The sequence below is a fragment of the Balaenoptera ricei genome, chromosome 13 (genome assembly GCF_028023285.1).
Source record: "Balaenoptera ricei isolate mBalRic1 chromosome 13, mBalRic1.hap2, whole genome shotgun sequence".
Lineage (NCBI taxonomy): Eukaryota > Metazoa > Chordata > Mammalia > Artiodactyla > Balaenopteridae > Balaenoptera > Balaenoptera ricei.
In genome coordinates, this window is record NC_082651.1 from 3,564,361 (window position 1) to 3,582,798 (window position 18,438).

The 18,438-nt window shown below is 44.1% G+C and overlaps 1 long non-coding RNA gene across 2 annotated transcripts; it reads left to right on the top strand.

Moving 5' to 3' along the window:
- The first annotated feature begins 346 nt into the window (after positions 1-346).
- Positions 347-18,195, top strand: LOC132377387 (uncharacterized). 2 transcript variants are annotated; one of them, XR_009506619.1, is made up of 9 exons: positions 347-861; positions 3,554-6,854; positions 8,386-8,486; positions 10,287-10,469; positions 12,443-12,622; positions 15,435-15,546; positions 16,584-16,723; positions 17,211-17,382; positions 17,881-18,195. It is a non-coding gene; the product is annotated as an uncharacterized LOC132377387 (long non-coding RNA). The 2 variants fall into 2 exon arrangements; XR_009506618.1 differs by having other exon boundaries at positions 347-6,854.
- The last annotated feature ends 243 nt before the right edge of the window (positions 18,196-18,438 follow it).

Sequence of the window (18,438 nt, forward strand, 5' to 3'; positions counted from 1 at the left end):
TGGGCACGCGTTCAATTCAAGTCCCAGTGTGCTTTCCCCCAGGGGCTCTTTCACAAGATTACAAAGACTGGGAAACTCGCCCATGGTTATTAATATTGAAAAAAAGTTATTCTGGCTTCTTTCAGGGCCATATCAGTTTCAAAGATCGCTGTCAGGGTGCGAGCAACTGAAGTTGAAATGGCCGGAAAGCGGAAACTTTTCTTCAGAGTTGTACAGTTGGTGGAATATTCATAGAAGTGTAATGTGACACAGGATGCCGAGTCGGTGTCGAAACTTTGTTCCAAACCATATTTGCTATTTGTAAAACTGGTCCCTCAGGGGCCAGCTACGGATAAGGTAAGGGGTGGAGGGGCGGGCTGGCTGCCGAGTGACAGAGACGGGGCTGCAGGAGGGGCTTCTGGCCACAGGAATTAGGGTTCTCGGGAGCGGGGAGAGATCCGGGGTCCAGCCCTTCCCACACTGGGAGGACCACCTCTGCCTCAGGTAGGGACACCTTTCCTTCATGGTGCCATGTGAGTTTTGTGCCTGAGTTTGAAACGTGAACTTTGGAGGAATTGATACAGAATCATTGTGCAGTTTTGCTCGTGGGGAAGTGACACCATTTGCTTTTTCCTTGAAAGTCTCCTGGTCAGGATGTTGATTAAAAAAAATATGGCGCCATGGATCCTGATGGGTGTCATCTCTCGATGCTGAAAGTATATTTTAAAACGAACCAAAGGTATCATCTACTGATGACCCAAATTTCCTTTCAAGAATTAACAAATCCCTCTCGTTTTTTTTTTTCCCCTAGGAACTCTATGCATCTGTAGTTAATCTAAGAATTAACATTTAGCAAATTACTGCCTCAGTGCCTTAAATGAGGTATGTGCCTGGTGGCTCTGTTGATTAGAGCCCTGTGCTAATGAGGTCACGAGTTCAGTCCCCAGGAGGGCTGGTTCGCTTCTCCATGGTTCCCCTCCGGACCCTGGCCATGCCTCCAGAGGAACACTGGTCACAAGTGGCCTTCTGGGGAAGAATCAACACAAATTCTTCACGATTTGTGGGAAAAGACAGCTCAAAGCAGATGCCTTGAGTTAACCTGGAATATGGCAGTGATCCCATGGGGTGGCTAAATGGTACCCTAGGAGGCTGCAAAGACGTACTACAGACTGTGCCAGTGCTACGCTTCCTGGGGTGGCTTCCGTGCTGGGAAAGCTGGCTTTGATGCGTGTGTGGGACTCTGTCCTGCAAGGAAAGGGGAGTGTTTTCTAGAAACAGTGAGAGGCGGGATGCCTATTCAAGAGGCAGAGTCAGGGGGAAGCTTTAGGGGAATTTGGTTGCATTTTCATTGATCGCTTATTCAAAAGATGGATCATTTGGGGACTGCCAAATAGTGTCTGTCGTCATGCACCCCCTGGGACCACTTTTCCTGTGGTCAGGCCACGCCACCGACTTGCCTCAAGCTGGCAGTAGACCCAGGAGTGAAGAGCTTTCAGGGCGTGGGGGATTCTCACACTCACGCATTCTCTCCATTTTTCACTCCCAGAAACCACTTTTTCAGGTCCAGGTTCAGTTCTGAAGCTAAATCTCAGCCAAGCATGACTGGGTGCATTGGTATCCTCTGAGGTCGTTTTTTTGAGTTTAGGGAAGGATAATGCCTAGCGACCTCCAGCTGTGCCTGGTGACATTCCTGGTTGAAACCAGCACCCTCGCTGGCTTCCTCCTATTTACCAAGAATACATTCTCCACCTCTCTTTTAAAAAATTTTTTTTAAAAATAATTTTGATCGCTAGGAGGATGCTTTGTATATAGTAGGAGTTCCGTAAATATTTGTCAAATGAATGCGTGAGTGGATGAAAGAATCAAATGTAGAATTGGTCCCATTTAGAAAAAGACAGTGTTTTTAATTTTATCATTTTATTGCTTTTCTCTTTACAAAATTCTATGTGGTTATTATAAATAATTTAGAAAATAGAGATGAGCAGAACTTAAGAAAATAAAAATCACCCGTAATGCCATCACTTGGAGATAGCCTTTCTTGACATTTTGGGGTGTGTTATATTTATATCTATATGCATATCTATTATATATATGGGACTCAGACAATGTGTGATTTTTTAAAACTTATATCCAGAATCTTTGCATGATATTATATATTCTTCTGTGTTATTATTTTAATTTTTTCAGAGCATTTTATTCTATGACTTGACTTCAACTTAGTCGCATATTAAAACATCCCTGTAGCTTAAACTTTCTACATAGCTTTATTTCCTTGGGATAAATTCCTATAAGAAGAATTGCATGGTTCCATGGTTTTCTAATTCACTGTATGTTGGCAAGTTATCGGTTAGAGCAGCGCCACCAATACCTACTCCTACCTGCGATCGCTTAGTGTCCGGCCACACTCCTCCTTTGTTGAACAGTGTGTTGTCATTCTTATATTTGCTAGTCCATAGGCAAAAAGTATATCCAAGTTCTTCTACTTTGTATTTCTTTTTTTAAAATTTATTTTTATTTTTTGTTTTTTTTTTTACTCTATTGCACTCTTTTATATTTAAAAAATTAATTAACAATTTTATTTTTTATTTTTTGGCTGCATTGGGTCTTCGTTGCTACGCGTCGGCTTTCTCTAGTTGCGGCGAGCAGGGGCTACTCTTCGTTGCGGTGCGCGGGCTTCTCATTGTGGTGGCTTCTCTTGCTGTGGAGCACAGGCTCTAGGTGCATGGGCTTCAGTAGTTGCAGCATGCGGGCTCAGTAGTTGCAGCACACGGGCCCTAGAGCATGCGGGCTTCAGTAGTTGTGGTGCACTGGCTCAGTAATTGTGGCTCATGGGCTCTAGAGCGCAGGCTCAGTAGTTGTGGCGCACGGGCTTAGTTGCTCCACAGCATGTGGGATCTTCCTGGACCAGGGATCAAACCTGTGTCCCCTGCATTGGCAGGCGGATTCTTAACCACTGTGCCACCAGGGAAGTCCCTAATTTTTTTTTTTTTACAGTAGGTCCTTGTTGGTTATCTATTTTAAATATAGCAGTGTGTACATGTCAATCCCAACTCCCATAGTGAAACTTAGTATTTTTTCATGTGGCCATTTTAACATCTTCTTTGCAAATTGCCTGTTAATGTTTTTGAACACCCACATATTTGGGGGGGCCAATATACGTACCCCTCTCTACTTCATGGACTATTGTAAGAATTAGTTGAAATAACCTATCTGAATATGTTTGAAACTGACACAGCAATACACAAATGTGTTGACCACGTTTATGACCTGTAGGGTGAGGGTCAGAAGGAATGGCCATCTGGAGACAAACGGGCTGAGTCAGTGGTACCCATTGAAGGCTTGGGCAGCTCTGCCTGACGACGTATGGGGAGAGGCACCTGTGAGAAAGGGAAAGGGGCCTTGACCTAGAGACTTGTTACTGAGAGAAGGCCACCGGAAATAGACAAGGTCAGTGGCAGTACAGGGGCTGGCAGCTCGAAATGTTGTTTCAGTTGTTACAACTAGTATATGGTACTTCTCTAATTTGAAAATGATCCGATAAAGAAAAAAACAATTAAGACACTCCACCCTGCAGCAGGGTCGGCAATTCATGAGGCAACAGGAGCTGAGTTCTGGGCTGTCATGGGTGCCCGTGCTGACTTGGACAGAGCAGCCCCAGGGAGCCCCTGAGAGTCATACCTGGACCCTGCAGGGCGCCAAGCTCAAGGCCATCTCGCACTCAGATGATGGGGAAGTCGTGCCTCCTTGGCAAGCAGGACCCTGTGAACAGGTAAGACATTTCCCTGGCTGGAAGTAAACACAGGCCGTCCTCCCAGATCCAGTGTGCACCACTGCCTGGCAGGGAGAAGGCAGGGCTTAAGTGCAGTGGGAAGAACTTGAGTTTGTGCAGGAAGAGAAATGAGAGCTTTTCTTCTTCAGTTCAAGGGCTGCCACTGCAGCCGATGATACAAAGTTATCTGACTGGGGTTTTATGTTATTTTACACCAGGTAAAGCTGCTTTGAGGCAACACTGTTTCCTGAGACAGGGACTGTGCTAGGGCCTGGGGACAAAGTTGGGGACAGACTGTGATGATCTCTGGCTTTCCGGAGTCTCAGCTGGGTTGGGGACATGGACGGTACACGAGGGACCAAGCAAACAGGGAGAGTGTGGTCCATGGCAATCATGCTCCAAAGGAAACGGAAATGGGCAAGGATCAGGGCTGGGCCATTTGGGATTTGGAGGCAATGCAAGATCTTTCTGGGGAGAGCACATTTAAACCGAATTAAGAGTGAGGAGACGGGCCAGCAGGTGAAGAAAGGCAGACCCAGGAGGGAGGAGGCGTCTCAGCCGTTCCACAGGGTGACAGCAGAGCCGTGAGCTGGTCAGGATGAGGTTTGAGAGGCCAGCAGGCATCAGATCACACCTGGCCTCATTCGTGCTTCATGTTTAGAAGTTTGATTTTACCCTAAGCGCAAAGGCAAGGTAGAGTGTGCTTAGAAATCCAACATCATAACGCCTTGCGGAAGCCTCAACTCAGCGTGTGTAAAGATTTGTTGAGTGAGCTCAAAATAAATAAACAAATTGATGTTCTGTGCTTGGAAAACATCCTGTTTTATTTTATCCTATTTTTAAACTTTGGTTTTGGCTTTTATTACATGAAAAATCACTCCCATTTAGATTTATTTTTGTTAAAAGACCAAGCTTACAGGGATGAGAATTAAAAGTCTGATGTTGAGAAACGTGCCTGAAATGCAAGGAAAGGTCGATAAGACAGTGTCTCCACAGCCTGGATCGTGTGGAGTGCTTTCAGAAACCATCACCCGTTGTGCAGGTGAGGCGGCAGCTCAGAGACGTGAACAAAGGCTTGGCAAGGCCACATCATTGTGTGAGGTCCCGGGAACGTGTGTCTCTGCTCTGGTGAACTTTCCGTGAGCCCAGGGCAAATGGTGGCCACCATGGCCTCATGGAGTTGCTTGGGCTCCTTTCTGTGGCCTCTGGGGCTCTTGCTGTAGGAGTTTGTGAAAACAGGAAGGATATGGGATGGTCATGGGGGTTCTCGTTACTCCGTGGTGCACTGGGGGCCCGTGTCCGCTCATCAGGTAGACTAGAGACTCGGCCCCTAACCTCCCTCTCTGACCACCAAGCGTCCACCTCTGAGACCTAATCAGGGCTCCCACATCTTGAGGTTGGGGAGACGCCCAAGGAGATCAGTGGAATTCCACCTTTCTCCTCCCATCCCAACACTTAAAAATATGGGTTGTGATGATTTGGGACGTGCCACCTCTCTACACATTGGCATCTGGGTCCTCTGTCCTCCTGGAGCCCTTGCCGGTCCTCCTCATCCTTCTTGAACTTGTCTCCAAGGAAGTCTGCAGTGATCACTAACATCACCCCTATTATCTGAGGTCCACTGAGGTGCGTCAGGGTTTTGGGATGCTCACGTGGCACTCAACCCAGCTACTGTAGATCTGCAGCCACCTTGGGTTTCGCCTTTCCTGGCAGGATCCCACTGGGAACTCTTGGGGGCAAAACATTTCTTTTGCAATTTAATCGTCAGCAGGTGGGATACAGTATTCCCTTCCTGAGCTTGAATTGAAGGAACCCATAATCTTCGAGTTCCAGCTCTTGAGAAGAATGGCAGCTGCTGGAAGATGTGAACTTGACATTTGAAATTGGCGGACACCTGGGAGTTAGTGTGAGGTAGAAAAACAAACAAGGGCTGTGGGGTTGGGTAGATGTAGGTTCCAGACCAGCTCTGCACTTCCTGTCATGCGGCTCTGGAGTAACAACTTGTATGGTCTCTGTGAGGCCCATTTTTCCATCTTTAGAATGGGGATAGTATAGTCTACTGCATAATATTTCGGTGAGGATGAAAAGAAGAGAATGAAAATATCTGTCATACAAGAGATGCTCAAGAGACATTAGCTCTTATGTTCCTTTACCCTCAATAATGTCATGACTCCTTCCAAAAACAGAACATCCTTCAGAATAGAACCCTACCCATTTTTTGGCTGATGGGACATCCAAAAGGACATAGGTGCCTTTGTTTGGTCTGTGGTAAGTTGACTTTGCACTTTAAAAGGGAAAAAAGGGAAATGTGTAGTCCCTCAAACAATGACCCCTTTTAAAGCCTACGTTGGACTCCGATTTCAAAGAATATTCTTATTAACATAGTTCCTTATAAATGGAGTGCCACTCATCAAATATTTATAAAGAGTAGCCTGAGAAGCCAGTGTAGCGCTTGGCAAGCCTGGGGACATTTCCCACATGCTCTGTGGGATGGCGTAGGTAGGGGACACCCTTTAATTTTGTGACATGATTTGGGGGCTCCAGCGCAAGCTGGACTTGGCATGGTTTCTCCCAGTTCAGGGCCCGTTCAGGCCTCGCAGGCAACTCCCTTTGAAGTCCACGGGAGCTCTTTGAATGGAAAACATACACAACGGGGTGCTGATGCAAATAGGAATCAGGCCTGATGTACGTGGGGAATAAAGGTGCTTCTCCACCCAAATATTAGCTCTTTAACCAGGAAACTATGGTTTGATCATTAAATAAAAGAGCCTCCTCCCTGCCCCCAAAACCCCACAATCTACCACCAGAGCTCCACCATCCATTTGCTCAGAAAATGATAAACCTGCTAGTTACCTGAGAGTTTTAATTAAGCAACAGATACAGACAGTGCAGGGCTGGTTTTGCTTTAAACATATCAATAAAATAAGCATTCTCAATTCCAGGGCAACTTGTTCAATGATAAAAAAAACGAAGCATCACTATCTTTTGAAATATCACTCATCAAGTGTGATCATTTAGAAAAATATCTCTATTAGAGACAGTTAGAGATGTTTTTTGGTTGAAAATGCAGTCGCCGATGGAGTGCAAAGCTGCAATTTGTAGACAGGTTAAGTAAATTAAATCACTCACTGTCTTTTTTTTTTTTTTTTCTTTTCTTTTTCCTTTTCCAATGGCTTTAAAAGTTAAAGGTAATTTGCAAAGAAAATGCTCAGTTGAATTGGTTTGTAATATCTGTTAATGATCTTTAAAAAAATCCACTTATTCACAATCCTGTCCCTGAGGGAATAGCAGTGTGCTATCAGAAAAATTTCTAAAGTCTGAAATGTCATTAGCTAGTGATTTCTTTGAAGTAAAAAGCCCTGAAAAAATAAATTATATAAGGTATACAAGTGCGCAGGACAATCACTTTGATGAATAATATCTGTGTTTTTCATGCCGCAAAATACAACAATTGAGATCCAAGCTGCTAAATTACAGAGCTGTCTTTTGAATTACGTCCATGTAGGCATATCTGCTCTGTTTATTTCACACGTATACTGAGTTCTTCCATATATTTATAGATTGTTGATGTAAAAACAGTAGTGTTAGGAACAATTTTGATTATATTCCTTGTGTTTACCTTTTGGAAATACAAGGTGTTGCCTAAATATAGGCCTACAGGTGTTCCATCCAGGATGAAAACAATGGCCTGTTTCAGTGCAGCAGCCTGGATCCCAGAGCCAGGTGCCGGGAACGGAGGTGCAAACGCCAGGCAGCGTCTGGATGGTTCACTATTAGATAACAGAGCTGTGAAATACTACACCAAAGGGAAAATTTCCTTCCTGACCCCAGCTGGCTCTCGGTTTTTGCCTGGAAGCAGGGGAGTCTTTGTAATATAATATTAGTCAGTGTAACTGCTGATGCTGTTTCGGCTGCTATAAATAGCTAATCTTTTTTTTTTTTTTTTTTTTGAGGGAGGCGTTGGATTTTACTAAACCATTGGCTAGAGGTTAATTATACATTTCATAAGGAAGTATTTCCTTGCAACCAGCCTAAATTTGTTACCTTTTAATCCTGCTTTACATAAGAAGGCTGGAAATATAGGAGTCTCCCCAAGGTCCTCCATTATTGCCATTATTTTATACATTGGGTCTTTAATCGTTTTTTCCTCATACATTCTTTACCTCTTCGCTAAACTGCAGAGGGTCCCAGTTTTATTCATTTTTCCTCAAGAAAAGACATTCTCTTCTTCCCAGCCCAGCTGACCTCTAATCACATATGTGGTTCTTCCCATTTTCTGCCCAGTAGCTGACATCAAGAGAGCAAACTGAACCCAGGTAAGAGCAAACCACTGATTGATTTTAATAAAGATATTCTATACTATTTTCTGTGTTAGTCCCTCCCTTTGCTTCACCTAAGAAATAAACATGTGAAACTTTTTTGAAGCTTTATTAGGGTTCCACATGTGGAAGCTTGCAGAGAGCGGAAGCACGTGATCAATGTGTTATCCTGGAGGGAACACACCCCTGTAACCACCCTCGGAATAAGAAAGACAACACAGCTATCCCTGATTGCTCCTGTGATGGGACCCCTCCTTCCTCCTCAAAGATAACCACCATCCTTATTTCTGACCTCATAGATTTTTTTTTCTTCTTTAGCAGGGGACATCATGTAAATGGAATCACATGGTAGCTGTTCTTTTGTGTCTGGCTTCACTCTTTCAACACTATGTTTGTGAGCTGTATCTATGTTGTTGGGTGTAAGTATAGTATTTTTTCCCTGTTGTATTTCCTTCCATTGTATCAGTTCCATAGCACGGTTTACCCGTTCTACTCCTGATGAACGTTTGAGTTGTTTCAGTTTTAGGCTATTTCAGAGAGGGTGGCTGTAAGCTATCTTGTGCACGCCTTTGGTGCGTGTGTGGGTGTGTGCATTTCTGTTGGGTGTGTAGACCAAAGGGGGACTTACCACGTTGTAGGGCACAGCTGTGATTGGCTTTAATAATGTCAGTTTTCCAAAGAGGTTGTGTCAGTTTCCACTCCCACCAGCAGTGGGAGAGACTTATGCTGCTCTACCTCCTCGTTAACGTCTGGTTCTCTTGGTCTTCTTGATTTTGGTCGTTCTGGTGGTATGTAATTGAATCTCATTGTGGTTTTAATTTGATTTCCTGGATTATTAATGAGTTGAGCATCTTTTCATGTACATTGGCTATTTGGGTATTTTGTGAACAGGTTTTCAAGTGTCCTGCTAGTTTTCTTATTGTATTGTTCATCTCTTTTACTGATTTGTAGGAGATATATATTCTGGATATGATCCTTTTTTGGTTATATATATTGCAAATATCATATACCACCATGGGCTTGACTTGTCACTTACTTTATGGTGTCTTTGGACGAGAGAAAGATTTTAATTTTAGTGTAGTCTAATTTACCAATACTTTCCTTTATAGTTAGTGCTTCCTATGTCCTACTTAAGAGAGCTTTGCTTACCCCGATGCCATGAAAGTATTCTTTTATATTATCTTCTGGAAGCTTTATTGTTTCACCTTTCACATTTACATCTGTAATCCACATGGTGTTGACTTTCGTGTATGGTGTGAGGCTGGGATCAAGTTTGTTTTTCCTCCATCATATCTACTTACCTTACACCATTAATAAAAAAGACTTCCTTTCCCCAGTGCTCTGAAGTGACACTTTTGTCATAAATTAAGTACTCATTTATAGACTGATCATATGACTTTTTCCCCTTTATTCTGTTAATGTGGTGAATTATTCAATAGGTTTGTTAATGTCAAACCAACCTTGCATTTCTGGACTAAACTGAATTTGTTTATGATATATTATTTATTTCATGTATTATTGCATGTTTTGATAATTTTTACGATATGTATGGATGAAATTTACCTGTAATTTTCCTTTAGTGTAATGTCCTTGCCAGGTGTGTTATCAAGGTTTAGCTGGCCCATAAAAGGAGTTGAGAAGTGTCTTCTTTACAGACTTAAAAAAAATTAAAACATAAATGAATCTGATCTAATATAGTGATTAAAAATATACATAGTTTGTCCTAAGTATATTAGTCAGGGTTCTCCAGAGAAACAGAACCAATAGAATATACATAGACGTATATATGATCTACTATAGGAATTGGCTAGCACAATTATAGAGACCAGGAAGTCGCTTGATCTGCTGTCTGCAAACTGGGGACCAGGAAGGCTGGTGGTGTAACCCAGTCCAAGTCTGAAGGCCTGAGAATTGTGGGGTTGGGGGCTGAAGGATGAGCAATGGTGTAAGTCCTGGTTGGATTCTTTTCTAATTGAAGCAGAGTTGATTTATGATATTATATTAGTTTCAGGTGTGTAGTATAGTGATTCAGTACTTTTACAGATTATATTCCATTAAAAGTTATTACAAGATAATGGAATACACCTGTGCTATACACCTGGTTGGATTCTGAAGGCCTGAGAACTGGGAGCTCCTATGTCCAAGGGCAGGAGAAGATGGGCCTCCCAGCTCAAGCAGAGAGAAAATTCACCCTTCCTCTGCCTTTCTGTTCTATCCAGGCCTTCAGTGGGTTGGATGGTGCCCACCGCAGTGGTGAGGGTGATCTTCTTTACTCCATCCACCCATCCAAATGCTGATCTCCTCCAGAAATGCCCTCACAGACATGCCCAGAAATAATGTTTCACCAGCTACCTGGGCATTCCTTAGCCCAGTCGAGCTGACATGTAAAATCAACCGTCACAGTAAGTATTTATTCATCACAATTATCTTTCATTCCAAGCTTCTGTATATTTTACATTAGACTTTTGGCAGGAAACTGGTTTTGTGTGAGTTTTGCCTGGGAAAGTAAATAGAAGTTAGGTGATCTAGGAGTTTTCATGTGGCTCTCGGCAGTAAGCTCGTGTGCCCACTGAACTGTGTCACTGTGTCTCAATCCCAAGACCCATGATCAAGGTCCATCCTGGGTTTAAAGGAGAACCTATAAGATGAGAACTTTCTGGACGTATGATAAGCATTCAGATAAAACACCTGATCCCAATGAGAATCTTCAAAGCCGATTTCATCTCCTCCTTTTGACCCTTCAGTCACTGCTCAACTGAGTTTTTTTTTTTTAAATCTCCTTCAATACTGTATATCTCGTAGCTCACCCATCTTTCCATGCCTTCTTGCTGTGGTCCTCCGGACTGTGGCACTTCTAGAACACCTAATCTTCATTTCATCCTCTTCTCAGCCATCCAAGTGCTCGCTCCAAAATGGACAGCTGGCCACCTTAGCCCTTGTTGACAACTCCTTGATGGCTTTACAAGGTGAAGTGCAGGCTCATGAACACATACACGGTGCCCCCACTGGCTGGGCTCCTCCTTCCTCCTCGGCCCGCATCCCTCTCCAGCATCTCCAGCTGCCTGTGGTTACTGGTGTGCGCCGTGGGGTTTTGTGTGTGCTGCTCTTTCAAATCCCAGGCATAGGCTGTCCAGGGCTTCCTCCTGGATAATGCATTCTTTGATAATCAGCTCAGGCCAGAACCCTTGACTCCTCGCAGCTGGGGCTGCGTGGTCAGCTTCTAATTTCCGTGGTTAGATGGTGAACTCTTTGCAGGCAGGGTCCAGGTCTCAGCCTGGTAGCCAACAGGTGCTCAGTAAACATATGTAGCTTCAAACAGAAGGGGCAACACTGACTAGTTGACTAGCTTGCATTTCATTTCATCTCTTTTTGGAAGCCTGAGATGGACTCAGATGGCCCAAATACCATGAGGTAGGGAGGTAGGAAGGCCAAGGCTATGGAAAGTCCGCAGATACCATCTCCTCCTGTACGACTGAATTCAGTTCAAATGGTTAAAACTCTCTTACGTGGCATTCGCTTTTTGTAGAATGGATTAACAGCAAGGATTTTCTATAAAGATAGATTTTTCCGGAGTAACAAATATGAACCATTTACTCTAAGAATTTAAATGAAAAAAAAAATAATCCTACTTAAAAGGCAACTGACTGAGATCCTTCCCCTTTTCCCTTATTAATAGAAGAGTTTACACAGAAACTCTATAAGAAATTGTGTAAGAGATTCACAAGGATCATTAAAGTCCCTACTAGACATTTACTTTCACTTTGTGAAATTGGCTATACTCTCCAAATGGTATCACATAAAAATGGACTTTCTGGGGCTCTTCTATATGAATGGGTTTTAGCTGCACAGTGGTGCCATTCATTTTATTTGGCCCATTTATTGCAAGTACATTCTAAATTTGGCCTTAATTATTTTTCCTTTCACAAAAATATTTTGTGGGATCTTTTTGAACCCTGACTACTTCCTTCTTGTCCCTTAAAACAGAATCCAGGAGTGTTATTTTTGTTCTCTTCTAATTAAAATAATTGCTTGGTTCCTTTTAACTAGATTCATGCAGTTATTAGCCTAATACATGGATGGGTGCCATGGGGTGCTTGAGAGACAGAATGAAAAGTGATCGTGTAGCTTCACATGAAAAAGGTTCTGTGGTGACAAGGAGCATTTTTCCCTTTCAGCCGGCGTTTTATAAGGGCCGTTAGTAAACCTGGCCCCCCATCCCCTTACTAAAAGACGATTAAGCGAAAGAATAGTTCTATTTTCTTTATTAGGTGTACAGCCAACCGGGTACAATTTGAAGAGGGGCACTTGATATTGCTGGGTACGGCACAAAGACCTGGGGTCTGGTTTTAATTTCTGCCCCTGCTTTGTCTTCCAGAATAACTGCATTTGAAGGGTAAAAGCCCCATGTCTCCTCGGCCAGTGGGTGTTTATCAGAGGACAGTGGAAAAGAGGGACAAAAATGCCTGGATATAACATTAAGAGTTGGCAGGACCCGACCTCTAAAAGGAAGTGTTAAAACAATGTTTTTGACATCAAGGCTTTTCTCAAAGTTGATGTAAGTCCTGGGGTTTGTCAAAGGCCCGTGGGCTACATCTGACCTGTTGCCTCTCTTTGTAAGTTAAGATTTACGGGCCATAGCCATACCCATTTGTGTATGTGCTGTCTACGGCTGCTTTTGGACCGAGATGTGGAGCAGTGGTGACAAAGACTCTATGGTCTACAAAACCTAAAAGGTTTACTATATGGTTCTTTGCAGAAAAAGTTTGCTGACTCTTGATGTAGTGTATCCAATTCACTGAGTATCTGCTAGATATCTACTCCGTGCTGAAAAATGTGTTTATAGGAATTTTAATTGTGGTCCTCTTTTGATGAGATGCTGAGGGCCTTTGGTGATGTGCTTTTGTCATGGGTGATCAGTATAGGTGTATAGGTAGCAGGAAGTGAGAAGGATTTGGCCCAAGAAGTCACGGTTTGAGAAAAGGTTCTGCCATGATTGTCTTGGTGGCAGGTCATGGATCACGGCTGGGCTCTTCCTTTGTCTGCTACCTGGAGGAGAAGGTGTTGATGGCTTGGAGTGCACCTTTATTAGTGACTTAAAGACCTACGGTCACCTTTAATAAAAGAAACATCTATGGTCAATAGGTGGACTTCTGCTGCCAGGCCCAAAGATGGGCCCCCTCTGCACCAGTTGGTTGCGAGGGTCAAGTAGAGAGAGTCCAAGTGTTTTCTAAGCCATGAGGTGCTGTATTTGTGGCATAGATATTATCCATAAAACATTGGATAAGTGGTATTTCTCTTTGGCATGTAAGCAAATGAGACTTAGCCTATCAAAGATTTAATAAGCCAGTAGAAGCACTGGAATCTGTGTCTCCTGGTTCTAATCAGTGTGCTTTTCAGGACACCATATGCTTCTGTACGTCACGTTTCTTTCCACGGTTTCAGAACTACTCAGTTCTTTAGTTCCTTCTCCTCCCTCCCTCCCTCCCTCCCTTCCCTCCTTCCTTCACTATTCAACAATATTTATGAGTCTGCTATGAACTGGAGAAAGAGCTGAATTTTTCAGGGAGAGTGATGACTACTTAAAGAAGAGTTGGAAGACCCTTAGAATAATTTTGTTCTTGGACCCCTGTGGCTGGAGTCCAGAAGTATAGAGATTTCCTCATGGTTTCTCCTGAGCTGCCCAAGGAGCTGGCCCTTGTTTTTGATACGAAGAAAGAGGGTAGATGGGATGGGAAAGGGAGAGTAATCCTGTCACTCAACAAAATGTTGCCGGAGACATTGTTTTGGATAGTGTGTGTGTGTGTGTGTGTGTGTGTGTGTGTGTGAATGTGTGTATGTGTATATGTGTGTATGTGTATGTATGCGTGTGTGAACGTGTGTATGTATGTGTGTGTATTTGTGTGTATGTGTGTATGTGTGTATGTGTGTGTCTGTGTCTGTGTATTGTGTATGTGTGTATTTGTGTGTATGTGAGTATATATGAGTGTATGTGTATGTTTATGTGTGTGTATATATGTGTATATGTGTGTATATGTGTGTGTGTGAATGTATGTGTGTGTATGTGTGTGTATATATATGTGTGTGTGTTTGTATATGTGTGTGTGTGTTTATGTGTGTATGTGTGTTTATGTGTGTGTATATATGTGTGTGTGTGTGTGTGTGTGTAACAAGATAGGAAAGCGAAAGAGAGATGGTGAAATGATGATAGCAGATTATACCAGCAACCAAAAGATGGAGATAGTCTAGGTTTAGAAGATTTGAAAGTTAGAATTTTTTACCTAAAGTCCAAGAGAATCCCTATCAGAGACATTTTCAAATATGAATTGTCCAATTAGGCGACATATATGAAACATGCCAGTATGTTGACCATACTGTCCAATACAGTCTTAATCACATTATATTCCTTCAGTGATGTGTCTTGTAATTTTTGAAATGATGATTATCAAATGTGCCTGGAGGAAGCAGCTTTAACCAAAATATTGAATTTTTTGTGTCCTGGTAGGTGAAGTGAAGTTCTTGAAAGTTCTGTTTTTGATACTTGTCCTTTTAACAGGGACGTTTGCCAGTATTCCCCTTATAGTCAAAGAGTCAATGTCGTTGGCTACTTAACACTCTTCAGGTAACCTTGAACCTAAGAGTCATATGATTCCTGAAACAAAGGTACCAATGAAGTTGCCTCATCAAAACAAAACAAAATAAAACCTTCCAGAATCTTCCATTGTACGGTTGTCACTGCAAAGACCTCTGGGAAGTACAGTAGAAAATTATGCCTTTTCCTCCTTTTTCTCCCACATCAGTGAGTCACAACCCTGCTGACTGAATTTGGAGATGGGTGTATATGACCCTGCAATTCATCCTTGAAGCTGTGCTACTTCTCTGATATTCCCTGGACCCAGGGCGCTCTTGTTTTCAGAAATGCAATTTGTTTCAGCACAAAAAGCATATGCATTGCAGGACTTAACAGTGATACAGATAACACTTTTCCTCTGTAAGAAATTTGTAAGCATTAACCAATTTATTTAACTTTCCTGCCGTGAAGTGAATTTTCTTCCGTTTGCTGTGGGAAAACCCTTCTTTTTCTAATTCTAATCTTTTAGCAGGTATTCTACTGAGAAATTGTCCCCACGCTGGAAATGTTTTGTAGAGGGGGAAATAAATCTCTCAACACAGTGTAAAATTCTACTGAAATAGATGACCTCCATCTCCTCAGTGTCTAAGTCTCTTTTTAAGCGATTTAGCAACGCTCTGGAAAAAAGTAAAATCTCATTGAAAACTGTGGGAACTATTATTGTATTACTACTACTGTTACTACCATTACTGTGTGCAAAGTTCTTAATGATTTATGTGTATTATTTTGTGCTCCGCAGAAAGGAGAGCTTGTGGAAAAAGCTCATGTGCTGTCTCTTCAGTGGAGAGTTCAATCCAGGAATAAGATGTGATTAAGGATCTTGAGATGGAGGGTTACCTTGGATTATCTGGGTAGGTCCTAAATCCAGTTGTAACTGTCTTTATGATAAGGAGGCAGAGACAGAGGCAGATTTGACACACAGAGGAGGAGAAGGCAGTGTGACCACGAGGCAGAGGCTGGAGTGATGCGGCCACAAGCCAAGGAACGTGGGCGTCACCAGGAGCTGCAGGAGGTGAGAAAGGAACCACCCCCCTCCAGCCTCTGGAGGGGGCACAGCCCCTGCTGACAGCTCCGTGTGGGCCGGCCACACTGATTGCAGACTGCTGGCCTCCAGAACTGTGAGAGAATACATTCCTGTTGTTTAAGCCACCAAATTTGTGGTAATTCGTTACAGCAGCTGCAGGGCGATAGTGCAGGGACCATCCTCCCAAAGCATGAACTATTAGGTCTCAGGAGAAACTGACCCAGTGGATGAAGGGGAGGAAGAAACGGGAGAGAATGTATCTGCCAGTTCCAACCTCTGATTGTTCAATGGCTTTCCTCAGGGGACATTAATACCCCTTTATTTTCCCCCTTACCTCCGGGTCAAGCATGGTTGGAGACTGAGTTTTGCTGGAGGGTCTCAGGTTTCAGGGTCACAGGGGAGCCCCAGGGTGGGAGGGCAGAGGCCAGTAATGGGGAGACAAGAAGAGCCTTCATTGGTTGCAGCCTCTGAAGTCTGTTGCTTGGAAGGTGAACTTTCAGGTAGGGGCAGCCCAGAGCAGGGTGTCCAAGTCACCAAGGCATAGCGGGGGTCTGAAGCTGTGATCTCCTGGTCCTCGTCACAGCCCCGTAAGCCAGGTGTGACGGGCCTCCTCCGACGAAGCCCGTTCCCCAAGCTTGAACACCTTCAGCTTATGGAGCTCACTGTCACTCAGGGCTGTGCATCTCACCTTCAAATGCAGTAACTGAAATCTCCTCCTTCAGTTGAGTCAAAACCTGCCTTCATGTAGATGCCACGATTGGTTTTAGTTTTACTTCCTGATGCACGTAAAGTAGGGCGCACTCTTATACACAAAAGTTCTCACCAAATATCTGAAGACAGTTTTTCTCCGTTTTCTTTTACCAGGCAAAGCACTGCCCGTTTCTTCAACTCTGGAGCTGTGGAGGAGTATTTTTTTGGGACTGGAGGCCACACCCATCCCTTCTCTGGGCGTGTCATCTCCCTCTGTCTCATGGGGAAACTCACACCATGCACTGGAGCTTCAGGTACAGTCTGCTCAAGCACACGGCTGTCTTGTCTCCTTGGTTCTCACATCACTGAGTAGCTAGAGATTGTTTCTATTTTAGATTTTGACAAACACATCATTTTTAGTTGTACTGAACACAGCATTGATGAAAATGCCCTTTTGGTAGCCTTGAGTACAGATGAGTATACGGAAGCATATGTTAGTACCAAAGGAGCCCTAAGAGCCCCAAAGCATTAACCAATATGCTAGGGGTGCTACTGTGTGAGATCTGTAGAGGTGAAATGCCACCCCACATCACGACATGAAAATACCCCCAGTTTTATACAGAACTGAGGCCCGTCGGTGATGCCTAAAGGTCAGCGCCAGTCAGCCATGCCAGCTTGGGGAACATTCTCAGCCAACCTCCTCCCACCAACCTTCCTCCTCTAAACAACCAACCAGCCAAACCCACTTCTGGAGCATCTTCTGGCCTGGAGGTGGGCATGTTCCCTCTTCTCGTCTCTTAGCAGGAAGCACTGATTTGGCTTCTGTTCCTGGTCCAATCCAAGTCCCAGCATCGCGGCGAGAGGAAGAGCCGTTGCCATGGACTAAAAGGCCAGTGAGGGCGGACATCCCCTCCACCACCTCTCACGGACGGAGCGGCCCCGCAAGGCAGACGTCACAGCCTTCAGTTTGCAGGTAACGACATTAAGCTCCGTTCAAGGTAACTTTCCCAAGGTCAGAGAGGAGCACAGCCAAGGTGCAGACTCGGCTCGCCCACGCGGTGGCCAAAATGATTTGACGTGTAGAAGAGACGGGGCACCTGGACCACGGCAGGCGGACCCCCCCCCCCCCCCCCCGGAGCTGACCCTTCCGAGCCCCCGCGGGAGCTGGGGGACCCGAAGGTGGCACTAGGGTTGCTCAACCTCTGTAGGTTTCCCCTCGGTGATTGGGTCGTCTCATGTCACATACGTGAGAAAACAAGGCCCAGCTGGCCCAGCTTCCGAGGTTCACAAACATGGGAGTTTCTGTAACCCGATAACTATTTACTAAGTGCTTTCTGGGCCTCCTGGGCCAAACTGGGGCAGGATGGGAGAAGAGAGGCCCTAGCACAGGTCCCATGTAGCTGGAATAAACCTTCCAAAGTGAAACTCCTAAGTGCATCATTTATAATTACACCCCGTTTCTTCTGCTCAGTTCTAACAGTTAACCTGTTGATAATGGTGAACATCACCTTCTTCCTCATGGGTGTCACACCAGCAGATGCCCTCACAGCCCCGCCAGGAAAGGGTTCTCACGACAGCTGCTTTCACTCTTCTGCTCAGAAGGGATGCACTTCAGTGAACTCCCCCCGCCCCCAGGCGTTATGCTGAAATCATATTTCCAGGGGGCAGAGGTGAGTGCCGTCTACCTATCTGATTAAACTGCCCGTTGTTTTAAATCTATTTTCACAGAGACTTACGTCCTCCAGGACACAGGCAGTGACACAGCACATTAAAAATTATAACTGTATCAGTGGTTGCCTCTGCTGTGTTTATGTAGTGCGTGCACGCGTGTGTATGTGCGTGCACGTGTGCGGGCACGTGCTAACCCAGTGGTCTCTTGTTATGAAGGATATGCATTCAATGATTATGAAACAATCGCAGTTTAAAAAAAAGGTTGCATACATATTTGATTGACCAGTTAAAAAATGAGGGAATTCTGTGAAGCACCAAATACGTAAATTACATTAAAAGGAAACAAGGGTGTGCTCTT